General features: G+C 45.4%; 1 long non-coding RNA gene across 8 annotated transcripts in view; it reads right to left on the bottom strand.

The window, feature by feature from the left end:
- Positions 1 to 8853: 8853 nt before the first annotated feature.
- LOC120758500 (uncharacterized) overlaps positions 8854 to 26082 on the bottom strand; it is a 35544-nt gene continuing 18315 nt past the window's right edge. The window contains exons 2-9 of one of the 8 annotated variants that reach the window (XR_009208269.1): positions 20461 to 20654; positions 19107 to 19191; positions 18231 to 18364; positions 16653 to 16868; positions 15875 to 16028; positions 11745 to 15241; positions 10635 to 10852; positions 8854 to 10273 (exon numbers count right to left, since the gene is read on the bottom strand). This is a non-coding gene — a long non-coding RNA (uncharacterized LOC120758500). Of the gene's footprint in view, positions 10274 to 10634; positions 10853 to 11744; positions 16093 to 16652; positions 16869 to 18230; positions 19192 to 20460; positions 20655 to 26082 lie in introns of all 8 variants that reach the window. The other 7 variants (XR_009208268.1, XR_005702911.2, XR_005702908.2 and 4 more) reach the window with 7 other exon arrangements.

Raw genomic sequence — 26082 nt, 5'->3', positions numbered from 1 at the left:
TCCCAGCGCAGTGTAAAACACCACCAACTGTATTTCCCTGTGCACCGTGCAAAGTCGATTTTTCTTCTTGATGTGGCTGAAGTTCATTTTATCTTGTGCCAGTATATTAAAAATCTATTAATGTTTCACACATAAAATGAGCACAAACCGAGCTCCTGTAAAGATTTATGCCGCAACCTGCGAGGCCCCCAAAGTAACTCCGGCGTTATTATGCCCCTGCCTGTGCCAAATTGAACTCCTAACACTGTTGACAAATGCTCCGAAATTCACATGGATTTCTCCCTGACCGCTCTCCCAGTCCCCACTGCAAGTCAAGCCGGTGAATTACGCTTCCCAGAGCTGCTTCCAGTCCTGCCAAGCGACTCCCTCACCTGCAGAAAGAGAGTTTCAGCAGGAAATCCAGGTGTGTTGAGAATTACTGCACGGGAATGGATGTGAGTTATCCTTGAAAATCAGGCAGCATCAGTCTCTCCCTTATTATTCACTGTCTGCCTCTGGAATTCCAACGCAGAGCCTAAATACCAGTCCTTTTCTCAGAAACCCAGGGCTCACTCTTCCCGTGATTTCTTCCTCTGTGTGCTCATGGCTTTAAAACTTATTTATGCCTCTTCCTTTCGAAAGGCTGTGGATTACAGTTATTTTCTTTGCTTGCCCTTTTTTTTGGCAGTCCTTCAAGATGTCCAGCTTAGCCTGTTATGACATAGTTTATGAACTTAAGCCAGCAGCACAAGCAAACTGCTGTAGCTGAGATCAGGGCTGAGCAACTGAGGAGTTTTCAGAGCTCGTGGGCTGAATGCAGCAGAAAATCAGAAATTTTTGAGAGATTTGGGAAAGCCACGGAATCCTTCCCATTCCCAGGGAGGGCCAGGCTGGACAGATGTTCCTCTGACCTATTCTTCTCTGCTGTTATGGAGAGTCCACAGATTCCCTTTGCACTTATTTTTTTTTTTTTCCTCCAGCGACCACCTTTCCTTCCAAAATATAGAGATATTTAATTCTTAAAAGCGTAAATAACTCTCACTGCCATTGGATCTGTGACTGCTTTGTCCAACCCACAGCAGGCAAGGAAAGCAGCCAGATCTCTTCCCAGAATTGATCTTTTGGCCTTTTGAAACCCATCCTGACAAAATCACTCCCAGTTCTTTCCATCTTTCCTGGTTTTCATAAGAGGAAGAGGAAGAAGGAAAACTTTTGGTGGTTGGCACATGGGCACCATCCTCCTCTTCCTGCAGGGAGGACCCAGACCTGCTCAGTGAAGACCACAAGCTAAACCAGGGCTCTTTTCCTTTCAAAATCTGCTCCTGTACCCTCTCCCTAATGAGTACGGGTTATTCCTTTATCCTATAATGTTTGGGTAGCAGAAAGGACATAGAAAAATACATTTCTTTTATAAAAGAAATAAAAAAAAAACGTCTTCCATAAAGGAAATAGAAAAATGCATGTCTTCCATAAAGGAAATACCTTTGCTGTGTCTTTGCTTGCCCCCGCTTTGTTGCTGTTCTTCACATTGATTAAATCTTCATTTAGCTTCATCGTTTTTCTCAGGTCTCGTCTCGCATGCTCACTACACCTGGTTTCATAATCTGTTGTCATGGAAATCAGACAGATGTCAAAAACATGCCTTTGTCACTTAATTGTGTAATCCACACAAGAGAAAGAATAACGGAGAGAAGTTTTGCAGGTTAAAGCAAAACAAGAAGACAATGGTGAGCTAAAGCCCCCCCCCAAAACTCCCTTTTACACTCCTTGTTCTCACTGCAGCCACTGGGGAGTGAGAACTCGCTGATGCTGTTTCTGTCTGCTCAGTTCTGCCTGTTATTTTGGCTCCCGGCCCCTGTCCTTGGAAGGGTTTGGTGGCACAGATGTGGCTGTGCAGGGAGGATCCCGCGGTAAGCTGCTTACCCAGGTGGGGTTCATCAGAGGGTTCCCTCACGTCAATCCACCATCAACAGCAAAACAGGAACAAACCCACGGCTCAGTCCCGAGTATCCTGCAGGATGGGCAGAGCAGGCTCAGCTCTCGCAGAGGAAATGGGTTTCAGTCCTTTCTGGCGCTGTTGGATGTGCTGAGGTTTGGGGTCACCCAAGCAGGGGTGACGTCCTGCGGAGCACTGAGGTGGGATTCGCCCCAAAATGCTGTGAGCCATCCGTAGATTTTTATCTTAGCTGAAGGGAGGGGTGAAAATGCAATCTCCAGGTAAAATTGGCATCAAACCAGGCCAGTCCTAGGGCTGGAAATAGAGGCAGCCACTTGTGCTTCTTACTCAGGGCACTGCTCTTGTACCCAAGATTTATCAGGCCAACATCCACAGCACAAAATTAAGGAATTTTGTGCTTTTAGTGCTCACCATCTCTGTTGAGGACATCACCTTCCACGTGTGTTCACACAGCGGTTCTCCAGTCACCTGGTTACACTCCCTTCTATTTATTATCACATTCCTACTAAGTACAGAATAGATTTTTTTATGCTTGTTACAAGAGTAGCCCATGATATCTGCTTATACATCTGTTTTAAAATGTCAGCCAGACAAATGAACCTCGCTAAAATAATGCTGGATCTACAGAAATTCCCTGCACGCAGGAAAATCGCAGCGACTCCTTGCAGCTGGGTCCTGCTTTTTTAAATTAACCACGGCGACGATTGTTGAAAACACCAAGACTTTCTTTTTAAGGTATAAAAATACCCTATATATAAAATATATTATATATACAGTATAATATATTATTATATTATCTAATATATAATATATATTAGGGAATAGAGAATAGAGAAATGTATAATATAATATATATAAAATTATATATATATATATATATATATATATATATTTAATCTGTGTTATTCTAGGTAAAGCAATGAAATGAAGGATTGGGATGAGGATGGAAGGGAGGACGGAAGGAAAGCAGAACGGAATTGAGCCCGAAGCGCTGATTTGAGGTTGAATTTGCTGAGCGTGGCGGTGGAGGGGACAACCTTGAGTTCCGAAGAGAGCACATCTGTCCAGAGACACAGCTCACACAAACCTCAGCACCCAGCACTTCACACAGCCCCTGTCCAGGTGTGAGCAGCATTTCCCAGAGCTCGGGAGCTGCAGAATGTGCAGGGAGCCCCTTCCTGCAGAGATCCCATGGGGACGCGCTGGGAGCTGCTGGGTCGGAGCTGCCCCAGAAGCTGCCGAGGTTCCCAAAGTTCCACGAGCACCACACCAACTCAGCATCCAGCAGGCTTTGAATATTTCATCCAGCACAATGAATTGTAGCTTTTCAGGATTAATTCGTACCGCTGCAGCCGCTTTAGCGTCGGGGAAGGGTAAAATTAACGTGTTATTTATGCTGAAATTACGTTGAGGCACGAGCGGTGTTCCTGGAAGGCTGGGAAACGGAATAATTCTGAATAAATTATTGATGGCTTTAAAAGCCTTGCTTATTGATTACAGGTTATGCTCTTGGATTAAAAGAGTGCAGCTAAGTCCTGTCAGAGTCTTTCAAAGTCAGAGTTCCTCAGAGTAAACCAGCGCCGCTGTGCTGTAACCCAGAGCAGCCAAAGAGGAGTAAAAGTTTAAAAATTGCTTTCTGGCGTAACCCCCTTCTGTTCATCGTTATTTTTTCCTTCTAGAAACGACTCTGGAAGGAAATTAATTCGATATTCTAGGAAATGAAATAAAACTCTAAAAGGTGCAGCAAGTTCTCCATGACTGCTCATGGATTTTAGTGCTCTGCTTTGGCTGATGAGGTGGTGATGGGTCAAAGGTTGGAATCGATGGTCCTGGAGGAGTTTTCCCACCTTAAGAATTCTGTAATTTCCACTCTGTGACTGCATCAGTGTTGGTGTTGGGTGATCTCTCCCTCAGACAACCAAATCTGCTGCTCCAGCTGCACGCAGGAAGAGGAGCAGAGCGACCCCGGCAATAACTCAGCTCCTGGATTTTCCTCCAAACTCTCACCCAGGGTTCTCTAAAATGCTCTAAACACAGTGCCATCATCACCATGGGTTATTCCCAGTTTCCTCCTGGATAACTGAAGGACCCCATTACCGCGTTTAGTTTTTATTCTGTTCCTTCACACGGTCTGCTGTGGTCATGTGCGTTTCACCCTAGAGGTCTTCAGCAAATTCCTGTAATTACTTCTCCCCATCTCTTGTTCATTTATTCCTGCTGAAATTATCTCTGAACATTAGTTCCATTTGCTAAATCTCTTCTTGCTTTATTAACTTTAATCAAGCTGATATATTCTGCTAAATGAAAGGTGGTCTGGATGCCCATACCTGGCTCAGCCCTCTTCCCAGGGGGAAACACCCTCTCGAAACAGTGACACCAGTTAATTCCGCAATTATCAGAATGGAATTTGGCCACGGTAATTTCGGTTATTGAACGGTTGCCACTGACGCCATTTAAAAGCTGCCTCGCTGCTGCAAAAGAGATCTGAAAAAAAAAAAATCCCATGTGCAGTCACTTGAGTTTCAAAGTGAGTTCTCTGTGCCATGGAGATGCATCTCCAGCACTGTTTGCTTTTCATGGGGTTTGCAAGGGAGGGAAATTCACCTGGGCAAAGTGCACTCCCTGCTCATGGAGGGATGTGATTAAAGAAAGGGGAAGAGAAAGGGTTTGGCTTTCATTTGTATTCATTTCTAGAACCGGTGAGCTGCACAGAATTCTGTGGTGTTGGGGAAGTACAAAAGGCTGGTTAAATACCTTATAACTCACATTGCTGCTAAGGAAAAAAACCTCCCAGAATGAAAAAACCCACATGAGAAGGACAACAGCTTTAAAAATCCTCATTAAAATCAACCCAACCAGACCTCTCAAACCATTTTGACTTCAATTAGGCTGCTTTTCTGTGTCAAACACACGTTCACTGCCCAATCCTGTTCCCATGGCAGGCAGGAGAAACATTGGCCCTGGTCTGGACAGAAGGGAGCAGGGGTTCAAGGGTCAAGCCAGAGACCTCTGAAGAACAGATAAAAGCTCAGCCTCCAGCTCCTGCTTTCAGTGTTCAAACTAAGATGACAACTGGAAAAGTTGATTTCATTGCATATATGTAGCAGTATGTAGAATACAGAGGTAAATTGATGTTGACGCTGTTTGTTGTCCTTCTGAATTCCTACAGGGGAAGATGAAGGGAGGGAATGTGCTCCTTTGTGCCATCAGAACTGACCCAAGCTTTGATTTTGGGGTGTTTCTGCCAGTAGAAAAGCATTGCTAAAGCTCAGAGATTGCAGATATATATGTATATACATATACATACATATTTATATATATTAATATTTATTTATATATTTATATATTTTATATAGTTATGCTTTTATATTTTATATATTTATATATTTATATTAAAATATATTTACATAAAATATATTTCTATGTTATATTCTATATATGTGTAATATAATGATATAAATATATATTATTTTACAATAAAATATTGTCTATTATTACTGATGTGCTATTAAAATATAAACATATACTATTAAAGAAATATAAATATAAATATAAATATAAATATAAATATAAATATAAATATAAATATAAATATAAATCCTAACTTTAGGATATTTCCCAGTAATGCACAAAATGCGCTTTGTCACAATAAACTGAATTCCTCCTGAAGCACATCTCTGCTGCGTGTCAGATTTTGGGGCTGATTGATGGATTGACTGGGACGAACACACTGGGTCCCATGGAAAAGGAAAGGTTGTCCTGGCCAGGATGAAAAGCCTGGCACAACACACAATTAATGAACTTTCTGTGCCGTATAAAAAGCAGAGGAGGATCCAGAACAGGCTCCTCATGCGTGATTTCTGACTCTACAGCTGCTGCTCTGGGGTCTGAGGTTGTCTCTGGAACGTGCATGGGGCTGGTTCTGCTTTTGAACAGAGACCAAAAATCATCAAGCTCGTGCAACAGCGCCTAAAACCCAACTGCAACAAAAATGATGTGGGAATTACTGACCCTGCAGCTCCTGTGGTGTGGCCTGGTTCACTATCAGCAAGTCCATCATTAGCCAATTCTGTGGAATCATCTTTGACTGCACTCAGAAAATTCCCTGACTCCTGAGCTAGTAGATATTTACTGATGTCTTCGGAAGTTTCTGCAGATTTCTGGCTCTGCCCAAGTGGAATTTGTAACCCTACAAGCAAATGGGGCAGGAACCAGCCATGGAGTGCCAGGGGCAGGATCCCAACTGCTTAATCTGGTCCCTGATGTGCTCCCAGATGTGGGATCCAGCTGTTCAATGGCACAAATAAATTCCTTCCCAGTGCAATCCCGGGAGTGGATTCAGGCAATGTGGAGCTCAGGATCCATCCTGCTTTTGTCTCTGTTTTTGTTGTGAATTTGTACATTCCCTATAGGATTTACCTTCCCTCCTTCCTCCTCCCTGGACAAGAAAGTTTTAGAAGGACTGAGAAAAAAAAAACAACCCTTCAATTCTCCTGCACAAGAACCTGAGCTTATCAATAAATATTAATAAGGAAAAGCAACAGGAAAAAGAACAGCAAGGGGAAAATAATAATAAAAAAATACATTTCCAAGCCTTCAGAGCCTTCAGCTCTTTTTATTTTTTTCCAGGCACATCTCTAATCCTCCCACTGCCTCCCAAAGAGAGCTTTGCTAACCTGTGGAAGTTTGATAGCTGGCCTCTTTTGTCCCAAATTTATCGTTATAGGAGTCCCATTGCAGGTCTGGAAATTAGTAACAGCACAATCCCTGTATCTTACCAGAGTGAATTTGACAATTTTTTCACGCTGTTCATCTTCAAATATCTGGACTGGTCCTTTCCACTCTCCCTCAAGAGAAGATTTAAATCTCTCAGTCACATACTGGGAAGCAAGTTATCATTTTTAGGGCTTTGTTGTAAGACTCAGGCCCTTGCTGGTCTAATTATATGTTAGGTAAAAACACAGGAGTTGCTTATCTCTTACATCAGTCGTCTTGTAAAATCAGAACTTTAAAACAACCCCGTGGAAGCTGATAAGGCAAAGGGGAAAAACAAAAGCCCTGATTGCACAGACAAATGGGACAGACCCACGGGACAGACCCACATCAGCGTGTGGTTTTGGGAAGGATTGGTGAACACTGAGAGCACGGAGCCACTTTTAGATATCTCTGAACCTGTTCCCTTTAAACTGAGTCACACTCCCAGTAATGTTTGTAATGCATGGATCATTCCTGACGTTTCTTAAATGTGACAAACATATAAATCACCTGGAATCCACGTTTCAGGCGCTGTATTATTTAATACGTGCTAGCTGATCCTTTTACCCTCTGTAAGCCATCAGAATGTAAGGTTGAAAACATCAAGGTCTGCTAATTAACATCTTAATGTGATTGATGTCTTATTTTGATTACTTCAATTTTACAGCGTTTAATTTTAGACTGTGCACAGGTCTCTCATGTCAGCAGCTGTATCACTTACACAAAGAGTGAAGCCCTTTTTTACAGCAATTTTTGGTGAAGGAGGATACTCTAACCCAGTAGAAACCATGCAGTTTTCTGCCACTGGTTGCCTAAAGCACTTTGTTTTCAAGATGACTTTAAAATAAGAAATCCTTTACAATCAGAGTGGAGTTGCCACAGGTAAAGGGCTGAGTTTGCACTTCAGGGGGATTTTCCATGGCATTTATTTCCTTAGGCAGAGAAATTCCCATCCCTGGAAGTGTCCAAGGCCAGGCTGGAGCACCCTGGGATGGTGGAAGGTGTCCCTGCCCATGGAAATAGATGATTTCTAAGCTCCCTTCCAACCCAAACCACCCAGAGATCCCCATTAATATAAAGAATTCAGTTTTTAACCATCCCAACCAATTTTTAGGAGAAACAAGAAACAGTAGTGGAACATCAGACTGGATTTCAGCCAGGGTCCCTCTCACTGGAGCCCTGTTAGGCTGTGGCTTTGGGATGCTGGGATATCTCAAAAAACCACATTTGCTGTGTGGTCTGGGCACATTTCAGATGTGCTCTAAATAATAGGAGAAAGTGAGGAATCTGCAGGAATGAGCTCCTGGGAGAGCAAACTAAACCCAGGACTGTTCATTAAGCCTCAGAGTAAAGAAAAGGGAGGGGAAAAAGAGGAATTTAGCTGGATCTGATCTTGTGTTGTGTGATATTTGCATTTTTTTCAGATCATGGCTCCTCGTACACCCCTGCAGGATGGCTGGAAAAGCAGGAATGCCGTGGGAAAGCCTCAATTAATTTCCATGTCTATTAGTAAAGAGGTTTTTTCCTTGAGGCATGGCCCACAAATACCTGTAAATCTCAAATTGTGTCTTGGCACAAAGTAGATTCTGTAAGCCAAACTCCATAAATGTGCAATTAAAATGTGGCCCCATCTTCAGGAATTTCTTTATTCTTATATGTATTATTATATATTATTATAATAAACATAACATAACAACATTATATTATATTATATTAATGACATATTATATATCTCCTATATATTATTATTTATTACTTTACAATTAAACATTTCTAAAGCATTGGGTCCACTTTGCACTTCCAAACAACCTACAGCATGGGCAGGGAGGGGGATAAATAGCTTTTTTACCTGCAAGAAGTATCTGATGAGCAGCAAACTTGTCAGAGTAAGCCAATATTACTCACGGTGTAGACCTGTAGTAGGAGAAAAGCTGAAAAATTCCTCAAAACTGTTTTTTTTTTTTTTTTGTCACTGCCTTTATGGCATTGCTCTGAAACCCCCCAGGGACACCGAGGACATTTGGGGACAGTGCTGTCCATGCCCTGGGGCTGCTGGGGCACCCCAAGGTCTGGCAGCTCTGGGGAAAATCCAGCACTGCAGCTCTTCCCTCTGCCTGGGTGCTTCTTCTGGCAGTATAATCACATAAAACCTCGGGAATCGAGGGAAACCCATCACCCTTAAAAACCTGGACAAAAATCCACCCTCAGCCAGGCCAAGCTTTCACAGAGTCACCAAATATCCTGAGTTGGATGGGATCCATGAGTCCCCCAGAGTCCAGCTCCTGGAATTCCTTTCTGGTGAAAGGGTGGCCAGGGAAATTCATGCCTTCAGAGCTTCTGCCCAGGCTGTGCCAAAAATCCCAGGGGTGTTGGGAAGTGCTGGGCTGCCCCTGGGCTGGATGTAGAGACCGATGACACCAGCAGCACGTCCCAGCTGGGTGATAGGACCCGTGGAGCTGCTAAAAACAGCAATCCCAGCTTCCTGTAATGGGAATAAAAGACCTGGAAACCCTGAAAAGTGACAGAACCCCCACACCCAGCCTCCCCACCAGAGGCAACACATCAGAAAACGGCGCACGAGCGCCGGGATTAAACAGGAATAACAAATGTAGCGGTTTAATTGGGGCACAACCGACTCCAGATCAGCAGAGCGGCACAAACGCGATGGAGAGAGGTGAGGGCAGCAGCTGCTTTGGTGATCTCGCGTATTTGGAGAGGCAGGTAGAGCAGTTTGTTACCCTGGAGCCGCTCGAGCAGGCACAGAACGCGGATTTGCAATAAACGGAGACCTTCTGCTGCAGCTTATGTTGCTTTCTTCCTGCTGCTGTTCTGGGATTTATCTGGAGTTCACAGGCTGGGTAAAGTGGCCACTAATCTTCCAGCAGCACACTGAGAGCGTTTTCAGCAGTGCAGCTGCTGAAGCTGTCCCCAGCCAGGCACGGGAGCCAGCCGGGAGGATTTGGGGGGGGAATTTTTCTGTACCACCAGGTGAAAGCGGATTTCTTCCCACCTGAAAATGTTGGGGAACCGATCTTGGCCTCAGTTCAGGTGTGTCTCCTCACAGGAATGGAGCACAGACACAAACAGGAGCTTCCAGTTCATTCCTGCTGATGCTTCCACTCTGTCAGGAAAGGGATTTTGTCTGCGGATGGAATTGCAGTGAGAAACTTGGGAGAAAAAAAAAAAAATACAAAAACCCCACACAGAAAAATATAAGAGAAAGGTGCCAAAACAGAGGGAGAAACGCTCTCTCAGAACCCCCCAGGGAGGGCAGGATTAGCTGAGTTTTTCCATGTGTTAGGGAGCTTTATTTAGTGCTGCTGAGGATCTCCAGGAGCTCCAGTTTGGTTTGTGGGTTGCGCTCCAGAAGAGCAGAGGGAAGCAGGCTCCAGCTCAGGCATCCCACGTGCTGTGCTGCTGATCAACTTCCCTGTACCCTTCCCTGTGCTTCCACGCAGGATCTGCCTCTTGGCTGGGGGTTGATGTCTAGAGAGAAGATTTTGGGTCAAAGATGCAGTTTCCTGTAGCTGGGTGATTCTTGCACAGCTCCCAGCGTGGGGAATTCTTCATCTGCCACTGCCTCTGGGGAAGAAAAACAATAATTAGTAAAGGACTGAACCACATGGGGGGTTAATGGGATGATAATTCCCACCAGTGAAGCAAAATTTGCCCCAAATCTGTGAGTGCAGAATGGGGAGAAAATCTCTGGGAGCTGGACCTGCTGAGCTGCTCCTGGAGTGTTACAGAACCATGGAACCATCAAGGCTGGAAAAGAGCTCTGAGATCAAATCCAGCCTTTAATGTTCATCCCTAACCTTTATCCCAGTGCCAAATCCACACCCCTTTGGACACTTCCAGGGATGGGGATCCCCCACTGCCCCGGGCAGCCGTGCCAGTGCCTGGCCCCCCTTTCCATGAGGAAGTTTTCCAAATAGTCACAAACCCCCAAATCCCACGGCCCAGGAGAGACAAAGCCAGGAGGTGTCAGGGGAACGAGCAGAGGGAAGTTTCCCTTTCCACTTCGGGCTATAAACCCAAGGGCAAGGTGTGTGCAGCCACCCAGGGTCCTTCACGTGGTGCCAAGAGCAGCAGAAATGTGCTGAAAGAATTCTCCTTTCTCCATCTCAGCTTCCCACAGCCCAGCACTCGTTGTAGGCCAGCCTGTATTTAGCAACAGAAAATTAGACATCATGTAATGAACCCAGAATATTCTCTGTTTTTCTATTGCAAATGGTAACAACGGCAAATTATGGTAAATAATTATAGGCTGCTTACGGAATTTCTGTAGATAAGACAACGGACTTTTTTCTTTTGATAAGATTTTAGAACTGTACAGATTTTATAGCTGGAGAGGTAAATTACTTTTCCTGTGGTTTCAACATAATGGGCTGTGCAGATAAAGGATTTTTGTGGGAATGTGAATGCTTCCAGATGTTTCACGTATTTTCCTCATTGATTTAAACATAATCTTCATATGATTGTGCACAGGGAGTTCATGCAAGCTATGCATAAAAGGCACTAATGCACAGAGGCAGGGATTTGGAAGAAGAAAATGTGGAATTTTATACCAGTTTTAAATGCAAATGATGGTTTGATTGACTATATCTAGGCAGAAATGTTTCTAGGTGTGAAACTTTGTGTTATTTCCGATACTGTACCTGGAGAATTCAAATCTGTAAAACTAATAAGCTGATTGGAATTGTGCCAATAGACGCACTCCAAAGTGAGGCTGGGGGTACTCGTTGCCCAGCTTTAAGATTCAAAAGTTTACTGGATGGTTTGCCAGGATTCCAAGATTTACTAAAGGATTGTAAAGATAATTTTGGGGGGAAACAAAACCAAAAATTTAATCTAAAGCCACGTACCAAAAAAATAGAGGCTCCCTCCAAGCACAAATGTGTTTGGTCTGCACGCATGTTAATAGATAAATATGACACAAAGTTAATAGATAATATGACCTTTTATAACACAAAGTTTCTTTAGTCCATGGATATCTGATTGAGGGGTAGAAAAGAATCAAAGAAACAACCATTCAGTTATTCTGGTGATTTACCTGTTCACAGAAAGAGCTGCAACGTGATTTGAAAGTTCTTAGTAAACTTTGCAAATTGTTTGAAACAGTATTGAATTATCCTGTGATAGAAAAGCAGCCTTTATAAACTTTTGCTTGAAATATTCTAGCCTTAACTGAAGTTTCCACAAGAAGCACTGAGGGAGTGTTGCGGAGAGCAGGGGGAGCTGGGATCTGGGCTGGCTCCAGGATTTACGGTCCCCAAATCCAGCTCTTCTGACAACCCAGTCCTCCTTCCTGGGGGTGCTTGGCACGGCTCTGACTCCCACCAGCACCCTCACCGTGACACCGCTAAGTCCAGCAGTTTTCAGGCATGGCAGTAGAATATTCAGGGAGAGGTTTTACTTCTAAATCAGTTTTCAGAAGGATTTGAGTGAATTCTGGCTATTTCAGGGGTTAAGGACTCAGTGATGCTACAGCTCTCCTCCAACCTTAACGATTTTATGATTTTATACTCACCAGCATGTTTTAATAACTTCTCGTGACTCTCTCTGTTGGCATGAGGACAACAGAGTGATATAAATGCTTTAAAATAACCCAAAACTCTGCGGAAACAGAGATGCAAGCAGAGCAAGAAGACGGGCAGGGGTTTGGATAGCCAATCTCCTGGTGGGCTCCAGCCACGAGCCAGGAGGATATCGGCAAACGCTGCAGAGTACAAAACAAAGCCATCATCTTTATAAGAATGTCCATGCACTTCTCTAAACCCGTAGGGTCTGGGAAACCACAAAGTGATTGCGAATACAGAGCTCCCAGGTTAATAGCTGGAAATCAAATGCATTAGGAAGTCCAGCCGGAAGACGCCGATAAGGAGCAGTCTTTGTTCCTTTGGAAATAGCAATACTTAAGATAAAAGTGGGGCACGTTTTTAGAGTGGAGACAAATCTAACTTCCAAATCAAACATGAAGCGAATGTTGAAAAGAACAGCAGGGAAAGCAGTTTTGGTTTTCTCTCTGAGTTCAATATCTGAACTTTAAAAATAATTTGTTTCCTTTGTTTGTGTTGATGGTTCCACAGTAAAAGAAAACCTCATGTTTTTCAGGCTTTTTAGTCTGCATCATATTTTTTTTTTCTTATTTGCTGTTGTGTGGTTGAATTTTTTTTTTTTTTTTTGCCCCTTAAGGCAGTGCTCTCTATCTCAACATTATTGACATAAGGCAGAGCTTATCTGACATAAAACCTGCAAATAGTTCCAGAACATGAGGAGGGCTGTCCTGGGGTGTCCCTCAGCCTCGTCCACAGGTGAAGAAGGAACGAGGCAGGACAGCAGTGATGTCCCAGGTGTGTCACAAAGGGCCACCAGCTCCTGCTTTTTCCTTTCGACACCTCCCTGCCGTGGTCTGCACTCCTCTTTTATCATCCCAACGACCCCATCCACATTTCAGCAGCTTCTCCTCACACAAATAAACCCCACAGCAATATCCACACAGGAAATCGTCTGTCCTTCATTCTGCTTTTCAGGCAAAATGTGATTTGTGGGATTGATGCAAAATGTGCATCAATCATGCCCAAAATATTGCGGAGGGATAGGAAACACACTCCTGAATTCTTAATCTTTGTCTTGATCATGGATAACTTTATGTAGTAGAAACAAGACATCCTTCATGTCACTCCTCCAAACCCTAGAAAATATTTAAACCCAGTGTCTTCAGCATTTTCCTCTTGAAATCATCTGGCCTTTAAGGGGAAAATCTACCAATACCGTCAGTTAAACCAGAATTCCATAACATCAATGAAATGTTTTATAAGTTGTGACTGATTTCTCAGCAGTGATCTATTGCTTTCCTTCCCACGGTGGCACTGGGACATTTTTCCTGTAGAAACCGGACTGAAGAGGACACTTTTTGTTTGCCCACAGCGCAGGTATTTTCTGTCTCTTCATGATTAGCTGGTTAATAATTGTTGTCTCCCAAGCTGAACTAAAAGTTCTCTCATAAGTGGTGTAAAACTGAGGCTGGGACAGAGCGAAGCAAGGGTTGTGTGCTCAGGAGAGGTGACCTTACAGCTCTTTTTCCTGAACTTCAGGGAAGGTGGAGAGGTGCTTGGCTGGATTGGGAATTATCTCTTGTCGTGCTTCCTGTGGCTCAGCATTCTCATGGGCTGTTCGTAGTGACGTCTTCATTTGAGGTGGGATTATCGAGGTTATTTCCCACAAATGCCGTGGATTCTGATTGCCTTCAGAGCAGCTGTCCTCAGCCAGCAAATTCCCCTCTCAAAAGCTTGCAAACACTCGTGGAAAAATGGGCTTTTTCCACAGGAGGAGCTGGCAGAGGAGGAGGGAGCAGGGAGGGAATGCTGGAGCATCTCTGCTGGAGCTGGGGGCTGGGAGAGCAAAGCCTAATCCCTGGAACACCTGGAAAAATTACCAGCAGGAGCAAAGCAGGAGGTGTTGGCCAGACCTGAGGTGGTGCAGGCACAGGCAGAAGCAGGTCAGACATGAGAAGGGCTGTGATTTAAGGGATTTGTGACCTAAAAAGTTATTTTGGAGTAAAATAAACAAGTTCAGGAAGTGTCTTGGCTGAGATGAACATTCTTATCCTCCCTGATGCCTCATTTCTGATGGAATCAAGGTGAAATTGTAGAAGCCCTTTGGAAGCTCAGCTGTTTGCAAGGCTCCCATTTCATTTCCAGTTGTTGACCATCAAATTAAAGTGGCGTTAGACGGGCTCTGACTGGGATGAAATGGTTTTCCATCCAATCTCTTCTCATGTTTCCCTCACTCAAAGCTTGGCTGCACTGGACACGCACCCATCCTGTCTGTCTCTCCCTCTCTATATCTCAATCACCTGGCTTTTAGAGCTGACTTTATCTATTTTTCATATTCATTTCTCGGTAACACTCGTGAGTCCATTAGGGTATCTAATTCTCCTTCGCCAGGAAAAGCAAGCTGCGCTCCCACTTCCATCCCACACGTGCTGACAGCATCGCTCAGCTCACGCCAGCCCCACAGCCTGACCTGGCAGCTACTGGAGAAGTTCTATTTGATTACAATAAAAGCAGCTGTGGAAGATCAGAGCAGCATTCAAATGCTGGAAAAGCATCATGACCTTGTTTTCTAGCTGGCAAAAGAGACGTAAACACGAACTTTCTCTAATGAGGATATAAGATGATGCCTTATTAAAAGATGTGTGGCCATCATCCTGCCCATAACTTAATTTACTTCTGTCTGATGAGTCTTTTAGATTCATTTATTGCTTCTGTCAATTTTTTTTTTTTTTTTCCAAAGGAAAAAGCCTCAAGGTCACGATGTGCTGCTCAGACTGGGCTTTTGATGGAAAGCATGGAATTGGAACATTGGAAGAACCTGGACTGGGCGCTGTAAGGCTCACTTGGAGGTACTTGGTCACTGTCAGGAAAGCAAAAGTAAGAGGACAACAATCCCAGGGATGCTCGCTCAGCTGCTGCCTCTCCAGCAGCTCTGGCTCTGTCACAGAACTGCAGGGCCTGGAGAGTGGCTCCTTATCACCAGCGCTGCTCCCTGCAGAAGAAGAATGCCATCAGTGAGCCCTTGGGTGGCAGGAGGGCAGGAGAATGCCCAGCAGCCTTTTTCCAAGGATAGCCTCAAACAGGGCTCTCCCATCACCCTTCCCCCTCCAGGAGCTGTTTCCAGCCTTTGCCAAAGCGCATAAATCAGCGACTGCCGCATGAACAGATCAGCATTCCTCAGCTTTCTGCCACGGGAAGAGGCACCACCTCCAGGAATGTCTCCAGAGAGACAGAATCCCTCCTTCTCCTCAGCAGCAGCCCCGCCAAAGCCTCGCTTTTCACCACCATCTTCTAAAGACGGGGCTTGTAAAAAAACCATTTTCCCGGAGTCACATTTCTGATCAGTCCCGGCTGCTGCGATAAGGGACATCTATGCAATCGTTATCGTAGAGATGTTGTTAATATCGTGCATATTTTTAGGCTGTGACCTACATTTCACCGACATATGCAATGTGACACATGCCATCAGAAATTAGCCACGTCCCTATGAAAAGATGAAGACCGTGACGCACACCATTATAGCACGTGTCAAAAACCACCACAGCCCTCCTCCATTAAAGCTGCCCAAGCACCTCCAAAACGAGGACACCCAGCCCCTCCATCTCCGTGATTTTAGCTGGTACACCTCTAATTTTGTCTTTTGAGGGGCTCCTGGCTAAATCCTGTGTCATCATTCCGCATTCCTGGTTTGCTGCCGCAACAGGGATCCTCTCCTGTTATCCGTGGTCAGAGAAGTGGCAGCAGAGGAGCACGTTCCTGGTAGCACTCGGCACACGCCGCTGGGATTCGAGGAGATTAAAATGCAAAAAATGAGCTGATAATTGATGCTAAGTATCTTCCAGCCTGAAATCAGAAGCAGAAAATGTAGCAGTCTTGTTTTCCCTTTCACTAAGTCTTTCGAGAAGGCTCGAACTTTGCATTTCCTCCCCGGAAAAGCAGGTGATCGCTTTCTCACTTTCTCCCTTCTCACTAGAAAGTAATTAATTAAAATTAAATTCCTGGAAGTGTTAAAGGGGTTGTGGCAACAACATGTGTTAATATCTCCGGTGCTATCAGAGTCATCTCCACTTGAAAGAGGCTCTTTGTTACTAGGAGAAAAGTGGATAAAAAGCACTTTCAAGCCAAAGCAGCTCGTTTGGAAGGGTTTTGTTATATGGGTGCCAGAGAAACCACCTTGATGATCGCCCAAACACGGGTTTATCAAGGAATAACGGTGTGTATATATCTGGATATAATAATGACGCTTGGAGGGACACATGGGGGATCTCTGAGCCTGCACAGCGGGCAGGGGACACGGGGGACACACACAGAGGCAGGGGACCAGCAGAGCACTGCCCAGCGTGGCACTCCGACCTCTGAGGATGTGTTTCGACACCCTCGCCCCGTCCCCTCCCGTTTTTCACCTTCATAAATCCGTTTTTGAACTTGGGGGCTGAAGCCAGCTTGGCTCTTCCCAGATTCCGGGGGGGGAACCGGGAGGATCCAAAGCTCCTTGAGGCGGCTGGTTTGGGGGTGCTGTGGAAATCAGAGCCACCCTCGGGCAGGGCCGTCCCTGGGATGTCGAGGAGGGGGTCACCCTGCAGGAGGTGGCAGAACGAACGAGCATCTGTCACGTCGAGCTACGGGGAGAGGAATCTTAAAAGCTTTGTCAACGTCAATTTGCTTCCAGCCCTGCCCGCTGTAGAGGCCGGGGTGTCTCGGGATCCGTCCTGCACGACTCCCCACGCCCAGATCTCATGCTCTATTTACCCCTGGTGGCTGCCAGGCTCTGATTCATTAAAAGACAAACTGATCCCCTCCCGCAGCCCGGCCCGAGCGCCCGCGTTTGCTGCGCGCACGGTTAAAAACGCATCCTTAAGAACCCCGGGATGAAAAATGCTCCCCCGTCCCGCTCACTGGCTGGAAAAGCCTTTTTCTCTCCTGGCACATTGATGTCTCTCCCTCTGCTTTTTGTTCCCTCGTTAGCATCCCCGGCCTGCCTGCGCCGTGCCGCGGAGAGAGGAGCGCGGGCAGGACGCGCCTGTCAGCGTGGCAGGCTGGAAAAGCTATGATTAGAAATTATGTTGCTCATTAGTCATTGCAAATCAAGCCGAGAACAATGCTCTCTCTGGCCAATTTGTAAACAAACATCCTGTTCAACCTGGGCTCTCTTTGAGGGAGAGAGCAGCTCATAAATAAACAGCTCCCTAATTCTGCAGGAGACATGGGCTCAGGGCAGCTGACTGGGCGAACAAATATTCCATAATTTCGTTTTCTACAAAACTGCCTCCCGCAAATTTGGGTTTCAGATATCCCTAATGCCAATAATGATGCATAAATATTTGATGCAGGCGAGTGCAGTGTGCGTGTGTGTCTGGGTGTCATCTATGCCTGTTCTCATGTGGACGGAGAATTATCATTAAAAGTAACAAATTGGTACCCTGAGAATGCTGTCAAGAACATCACACGAGTGAAAAAAACCCAAACCTCAAGACAGATAAACGTTCCTCTTCCATTTGTGAGTTCCCAAAGTGAAAAAGTGTCAGTGTTATAAAAAAAAAAGGCATTTCCAGCATAATCCCTGCATATTTTCTCCTCCACAAACATCACTTCAGCTCTCCTGGGCACCTGCGGGCTCAGGAAAGGCTTTGAATCAGTCACTGGAGTCCCTCACGTGTGTGAATTAACATTCCTGGCCACGGAGCAGGCCGAGTTCAGACACCAGCCCTGTGCCTCAGAAAAGAACATCTCCTCAGACTTCCAGCAGAGTTAAAACCAGCGGCTGGTGGCACAGCACCACCAACATTCCCGCCCTGAACTCCCTGGAAAACAGCTGATCCTCAGGGAATGGATGACTGACAGAGAGATGGGGTGACCAGAGAAGAGACTGGTGACCAGAACCTGTTTTTTACTGCGGTTTCCAAATGCTTATCCCCCATTCTAGGAAGGCTGGTAATTTGTTACTACAATGATTAAGTTGAACATCACACAAAAAAACTTACACATTTTGCAACATCTCTCTCTTGCAGAGATTGATTCGATCTTCTTTTCCTGTCGCCAGACTTGTTCCAATCTTCTTGTAACCTTCAAAGCTGTTTGTTCTTGCCAAGGCATCTTGGTTATCAAATTGGCTGTGCTAATTAAATCCACAGTGCCCTGTGTCCACAGCAGGTCCCATTGGATGCTGAGGGTGCCAGCGAGGCAGGGCTCTGTCCCCATCCTGTCCCCTTCTCTGTGAGTGGATCTGGATCCTGCCAGGGGATCCCTGAACTCACAGTGCAGCTGTTTTCCAGCTGGAAACACTGCTCTGGATCTGTTTTCCAGAGCACAGGAATTGCCAAGTGGCAGATCTCCCTCCACGTCCTGTCCTCTCTGTGGCAGAGACCAGAACAAAACCTGGGAAAACGCACTGCCAGGGTCTCCAGCCGGCAGGAGAGTGTGCTCCCGCGGAAATATCCCTCCTTTCTGCTGGGAACTAGAGGCTGGTTAGCAGCCAGAAGCGGGAAAGTTTGTACTCCAGGAATTACCCTATTTCAGCCCCACTGTTAGAACCTCAACTGAATGTTCAGGATGGATTTAGGGACAGGGACAGAAAAAGTGGGCACAGCTCCAGCCTGAGCACTGAGAGAATATGAATTTCCTTTCTTGTTTCCTGATCTTTTAGGAGCAATAAGTGCTCTGTGATCTGTAAATTATAGCTGCTATGTGAAAAAGGTGGAAGGGACCTTCAAAACCATGCTGTTCCAACTTCCAGCAGAGTTTTTAAACTATTTCCAAACTTACTGGTCAAACAAAAATTCACCCTTTTTCTACCAAATTCAGTTCTTTATATCCTCTGCAAATCTGAAGTAACTCTAATTACAAAGCTGAGAACTTACCCAGCTTCCTCAAAAAATTTCTTGGGTTGATTCATGATGTTTTTGCCATTTTCATTATTTGCATAATACAAATGGCTAATGTAATCTGGAAAAAAAAAAGTTTTAAATACATACAGGTCATAATCCAATTTCAGAAAATTAAAGCTGTACTATCGAGTATGAAATCAAGGCAATCTGAAATTCAACTTTCATCCTTCAAAGTACTTCAGATTCACAAATTTGGAAGTTTTGTATTCAACCATTTAGATGGCTAATAAAAATATTGAATACTACTCCTACAAAATCCCACTTGATGTATCCTTTCCCTTTTCATAAGGAAAGGTGGATTCTTTGTTTGTCTAATGAGTTTTGATGTTAATTCTTGCTTCACCAGATAATTCTTTCAAAAAAATTAATAACTGTCAAATTACTAAGTTGTAGGAAAGATCAAGAAAGGGTAAAATTACAGCAAATAGAAGATTGTAATGTTGTTCCTAGTCCTGATTCCTCAAAGGGCCATTCCTTTGCTGAATTACAGCCTCAAAATCATTGCTTGGGTGTTTTAAGTCCACACTAAAATAATTTTAGAGATGAACCAGCATTAAGACTTGAGCATTTGGAGAATACTGCCTAAAATCCAAGGCAAAATACTCTGTGCAAATATTATAAATAGTAAGGGCTGTAAACCAGTCGTTTCAATAATGATAAGTGATGTTAATTACAGCAGCAAATCTTTCTTCATCAGGTCTATTCTGCTGGTGTTGAAGTGAGGAATGTCTTATTTTGAGGCTAAAACTCCATTGCTTCCCTGAAATAGCAGGGGATGAGAGATGAGCTGGGGATGCTGATAAGCTCCTCATTAAAGCAAATGTATTGATGATAGTATTGTCTGTAAAGACAGCCTAATGTATAGACAGCTGGATGATATATAATTTAAACAGCTCTCACTTTACAAACCTGACAACTGAACAAATATAATTGATTCGTGCATCGCAATATTCATTCCATTAGTTAGGATATACATCCAAAATTGAAGGTGCCAATCAAATAAAATGAATGCGTGTTTTCACAGAGCGCCGCGATGCCTTTTATTAAACCCAGGGGAAAAAAAAAAAGAAAAAAAGAAAAAAAAATTAGAAAAAAAAAATCAATCACTATTTTTGGCTTCAGACTCAACGAGAGCGCGACTCCTGCAAGTTCCTCGGCAATAAATATACATGTTTGTTTTACTCGTGCCAGAAAATTACTCTGGCTACCTTTGATCTTTTTAATGTGTAAGAAAATAAGCTATTTATGCTAGCAGGGTCTATAAACGCTTTAAACAAATAGTTTCCCTGACGTATAGGTACAGGAGATAGTACTGATTCTCACTTACACCAATTTTACGCTCCATTGGTTTTGCTGAGAGTTACTCTTGATTTACACCGGCGCAGAAGAGGCTGGAGCAGCCCCATATTTTAGCTGCTGTCTCTCACACACTGATCTGCAGCTCCCAGATTGCCGGATGAATAATGCCGAGCCAAACATCGCAGGTTCCGTCTGCATTTTTGTAGTAATTTACTTCTGAACCTTGGGAATAAAAACAGAAATCTGTCATAAACAAAGCACTCATTTCCTTCGTCTGGAGCTGTGTCTGTGCTCGGCTCTGCTCGCTGTGTAAAACACGCTCCGAGGCATCTCCTCCTTCAAAGAGGATGCACAGGCAGTGTTAAAATCACTTTAGGGCTCCCAAAGGCTGCTCTGAGGGGGAGGTGTGGGGTGCACGGCTTGGCCCTGGTGTATCCCACCATGGGCATCTGCTCCAGCCCGGGCGGCACTCACAGCAACCCCCCAAGAGCCAAGGGCAAGGAAAACGGGAAGGAGAAGGAACATCAAACGTGGAACTGAGGTCTGTGGTTTGTAAGGATCGTGCTGGGGTTTGTCTCACATCTCCCAGTCAGCCAGAAGCATCTTTGTCACATTAAACCACAAAGTGTTGGGCAAGGTGAGCAGGCTGGGGAGTGACATTTCTTCCTGGGAAAACCTCCTGCCTGTGGAAAAGCCTCTGTGGTGTGGTCTGAGGGCACTCCGTCTGTCCAGCTGGAGAAAAGGAGACTGGAGGGGAGACTGATCGCAGTTCCAGCTTCTCCTGAGGGGAAGAAGAGGGACGGACATCGATTTCTGCTCTGGGACAGGGACAGGGCAGAGGGAGCAGCTGGAGCTGTGTCAGGGCAGGGTGAGGTTGGATTTTTGGGAAAGGTTCTTCCCCCAGGCTCCCCAGGGAATGGGCACGGCCCCGAGGCTGCCAGAGCTCCAGGAGCCTTTGGACAGTGCTCCGGGGATGCCCAGGGTGGGATTTTGGGGTGTCTGTGCAGGGACAGGGCTTGGACTTGTTCCTGCGGATCCCTTCCAACTCATAGTGTTCTGTTGACTCTGTGATTTAGCCATGAAATCTTTCACAGTGATACAGTTATGGAATCTTTAGGTTTGTGTGAAACACTCTGTTTGAAAAGAAAGGCAAAACCCTCCCCTTTATCACCAGAAATCAATCAACAGATTTCTTGATGCGTTTGCAGACAGGGCAGCTGAGAGGGAAAGGAGATGCTGCACAATCCCAAACCCTGAACACTGCCCGAGGGCATTCCTTGCTGCTCCGTTTTTCACAGCCCAAGCATTGTCCCTTTTCTGCTCCTCCTGGAATTGTCCATCTCGGGAAAGGAGAGGAGCCAAAAGCTCGGAGGACGCAGCAGGCAGCGTTTCCCTCCCAGCTCTCACAAACGCCCATCCATCACCCCGCTCCCGTTTGGGAGATGCTGGATTAGGGTTTTCTTTGCATGTGATCACCCGAATCCCTCATCCCCGAGCGGGCGAGCCCCGGGTGAGCAGGGCCAGGGCGCTGGGCTGGCTCGTGTCACCGTGATTTGTGGGAGGGGACGCCAGGTGATAACGGTGGCATCTATCAGCTGTTCCAGGGGTGGGGACAGCTCCTGGGAGACTCCTGATAGACGCTCAGCGTGGTGAGGGGAGCAGAGAACTGGTTATTTTCCGGAGAGCAGCAAGGGATTCGTCCACTGGGGAAAACCCGGAGCTCTGAGCGAGGTCCTGCCTGATTCCCTGCATCCCTGCCTTGCCATCCAGCAGTTTCACATCTCCTGCCTCCAGCCAGCCCCCAAACCCATCCCAGGCCCTGCAAAACCCAACCTGCTTCTGGCACACCTGCACCGACCTCCTGCCAGCACACCCAGAGCTCTGCCCAGGCATTTTTGAGTTTTTTTCCCCTCTGTCTCATCCAGGGATGCCTTCTCCCCTCTGCGTCCTGCCCCTCCAGGAGGGCTCCAGCCAGCAGCTCTGATCCTCCCAGAGAGATCTTTTTTTTTTTTGCCTGTAAAACACAGACTCTGCAGCACTTCCATGGTAAACTGTGAGCAGCGCAGCCAGCTCAGCCATCCCTCACAGCTCCATATGGCTGATGTAAAAAATAGCTCCTGAAAATGACATTATAATGAACAGAATTGGGTGTCTTCACCATTATAAATAATTAAACCCTTGTGCATGTATGTTGCTATAAATACACATGTACATCCCCTTCAGTTTTTGGTTTTTTTTTTTTTTTTTGTTTATATATAAAAGCACCTATAAGAAAATAGGGAAAAATTGCAATCAATCCACAATGGAGGATTTTACCAACTTTATCAATCTAAATGACATTTCTAACTAGAAACCTGGTCTTGCTGTGGCATAAATAAGGAAGAACAGACTTAAGGCACTGGCAGTCTTCAAAGACACAGAAATATCTGTGAGAAAGATGAAGGATGAACACAAGGAAAAGAAAAAGAAGAAAAAAAGATATTTTAACAGGGAAACCCATTAAGGAATACAATATTTCCACTCTCAAGCTGTGGTACCTCTACCAGTAGAAATTTCTAAGGACAGGGATGACGTGGTTAGTCCTGTCTCTGGGATATGAAATAAACGGCTTTTTGAGACCTCTCTACCTGCATTTGCTGCAGTTGTAGTGATCCTGATGAAGTACCTCAGCCATAATTCCGTGACTCTTTGGAGGAACCCTTTTCCCTTCTTATTCCAGGGCACTTCATCCCCGGCAGAGATGATAAACCTGTTGACATCTCAACACACAAAGAATTGCTGGGGAATTTTTTTTTTTTTACCCCCCTTATCCATCTGTATCTCGATTGCTGGGTTTTCATCTCCAAAGTGTCAGTTTGGACTGAAATGGCTAAAGTGATAAAAATAGCTAATATGTTCTTTTCTTTATGCCTCCATTTTTCGATATTTCTGCAGACAAACAAGAGAGCTCTCCCAGAAGTTGCCTGGGTGAGTTCAGGGAAAGTTTTGGCTGCACAGAACTCCTGGATGTTATTTTGTGGATTAGGAGGATTATTTTGTGGATTAGGAGGAAAGGAGCTCAAGGTCTGGAGTTCAAAAAAAAAACCTACATTTTGGGGGGGGGGAGGAAAACCCCAACAAAACAGAACAGGAGAGATGAGCTCATCCCAGCTGAGCATGACTTTTATTTCCATCTGTAAAGAGGGAACAGTTTTCCTCTTGGCACCTTTTCCATGATATCTATAGCATGGAATGCTGCTTGGAAGAGCTGCCTGCAAAGGGCTAATACAGCAGCACATGTGATTCTTTATCCTGCAGCAGCTTTACAAGGGCGTAAAAATGAGTTAGGAACAATACTGAAAGCTGGATGTCTCCCTGCCTCTTGCACAGCAGGAACACAGTGGGATGAGAGAGGGCCACAGGAAGGGTTCATGCACAATTAATGAATTTTCTGGCTAATTTACCCACGGAATGTGCAGAGGCAGGGAAGCAATGAATCCAGAGGCACAAGAGGGATCAGAAGTCATGAAATGCAAAGGAAATAAGCAGAAATGTTATAAAATCTCAGACTGGTGTGGGTTGGACCCTAAAGTTCATCCTCTGCTGGTGCCTTCAGTTTTATCTTCCCTGTGTTTCATGTTCTGTGCTGCCCAGGGTGCAGCTCTGAGCTCACACTCAGGGTCACTCAGCTCTCTGCACACAGCAGCCACACAAAACAAATCCTGCTCCTGCTGCACACCAAGGACAACTTTCAGCCCCAAAAGCACAAACAAGGGTGGCTGGAGGGAGGAACAAGAAGGATGGGACCTCACAGCCTGGAGCTGGAATTGGACAATTCAACCCCAAAGTGCAAATGGACCAAAACTGATCCAAGTGTGAGACCTCGTGACCCTTGGTCCATTTTGGGACCATTTTGGTTCCACCTTGGGTGCAGCCCTGGCCAGGCTCTTGTCCTGCCCAAGGTGGATCCTGGAGGCCTTTCAATAAATCTCTCCTTTATTCTCCAGCTCTGCCCAGTCTCTGCTCCAGCTCAGCCTTGCCAGTGCCACCCCTGCCATGGTGGGACACCTTCCACTGTCCCAGGCTGCTCCAAGCGGTGCAGCCACAGCTGCCCTGGGAATTCCACCCCAGCCCTTCTCCACCCTCACAGGGAACAATTTCTTCCTAACATCCAACATAAATCTCCCCTCTTTCAGTCTAATATCTAATTAAAAAGCATTTTCACTTCACCCTCTTCTCAGACAGGCCTCACAAACTCACCCTTTTCTCCTGCTGAAAGGCACGAAAAGAGCAGCCAGGTTTATCCCACAGCACCAGTGTTTGGTGCAGGGTTTTTCCAGCTTTACCTCTGGAGTAAACAGGTTGCTATCACTGAAATATCTGCGCTCTCATTCTGATCTAAACACTCCATGTAGCTTTTTATTTTAGTCTTTATCGCAGGGATGCATTTCTTCCTATCAAACTCGTGCTGAAAGCTCAGCGGGAGGCCTTATTGCCAACAATGCTATCTGGGCTAATAGCACATTTCATAACTAACATAAGGAGAAAATGTGTTTTTCCACAGAAAAGAGAAAGTAGAATATTTGGAAATATCTGGGAAACTTCTAAAACTCAGCTACCGCGGGGACAGAATTGGCTGCAGACAAGGTGCGCTGCATTTACAATTTGCACACAAGTGAAAGGTGCATCAGTAACCACTGCCAAGCCTCAGTGTTGCACCACAAAGGCAACCCGAAAATCAGGAGCCTGGAGGGGAATTGGCTCATCCCTGATGGGGTTTTGTTTTAATTGTTTCATGGAGCCTGTGTGATAACGTTGTAAAAAGAGGGTGTGAAGAAGATGGCTGTGATATTTCAGGCTGGGAAAAACTCCTTTGTGTTAAGTTCTGTAACCCAGAGTTGTGGAATTCCTGTCACCACCTGGAATTCCAGGTCACCAGTGACCTGGTGGGGTGGTGCTTAAGGGCTGGAAAAATCAGAACTTGGCTTTATCCCTGCTGGATTTGATGTTCAGACAGGAACCCCTCTCCATGGAGCTGGGCTGGGAGATCTGGGCGTGCTCACCTGGAGAGGAGAAGCTCCAGGGATAGCTCAGAAACCTTCCAGGACCTAAAGGGGCTCCAGGAGAGATGGAGAGGGACTGGGGACAGGGAGTGCAGGGACAGGATACAGGGAATGGCTTCCGCTGGAAAAGAGAAGGTTTAGATGGGATATTGGGAAGGAATTGTTCCCTGTGATGGTGCTGAGGCCCTGGCACAGGGTGCCCAGAGCAGCTGTGGCTGCCCCTGGATCCCTGACAGTGCCCAAGGCCAGGTTGGGGCTTGGAGCAGCCTGGGACAGTGGGAGGTGTCCCACCATGGCAGGGAATGGTGCCATTTCAGCCTAAACCACCCTGGAAATCTATTAAAATTCTAGTCTATAGAAATTCTATTCAAATACAAATCCACAGCAACTCCCTCCTCATTCCACACACCACCACTGGTTTTCTGCCATCCTCACCCTCACCCTCTGTGGATGCTTCCTCAGCAGCTCTGCCTCACTGACACCTTCCCTTCACATCTGCACATTTCCTTTCATTGCCTCCTCCTCGGCTGGGAACTCGGAGCTCTTTCTGATCTGCCTCTGCTCGAAGCTGAAGTGTTTTATTTTAGAAGAAAACATGACCATTGTCA

Source organism: Hirundo rustica, chromosome 12 (assembly GCF_015227805.2).
Source record: "Hirundo rustica isolate bHirRus1 chromosome 12, bHirRus1.pri.v3, whole genome shotgun sequence".
Taxonomy (NCBI): Eukaryota; Metazoa; Chordata; class Aves; order Passeriformes; family Hirundinidae; genus Hirundo; species Hirundo rustica.
Note: the sequence above shows the minus strand (reverse complement) of the source record. Positions and strands in the feature narration are given on the sequence as shown.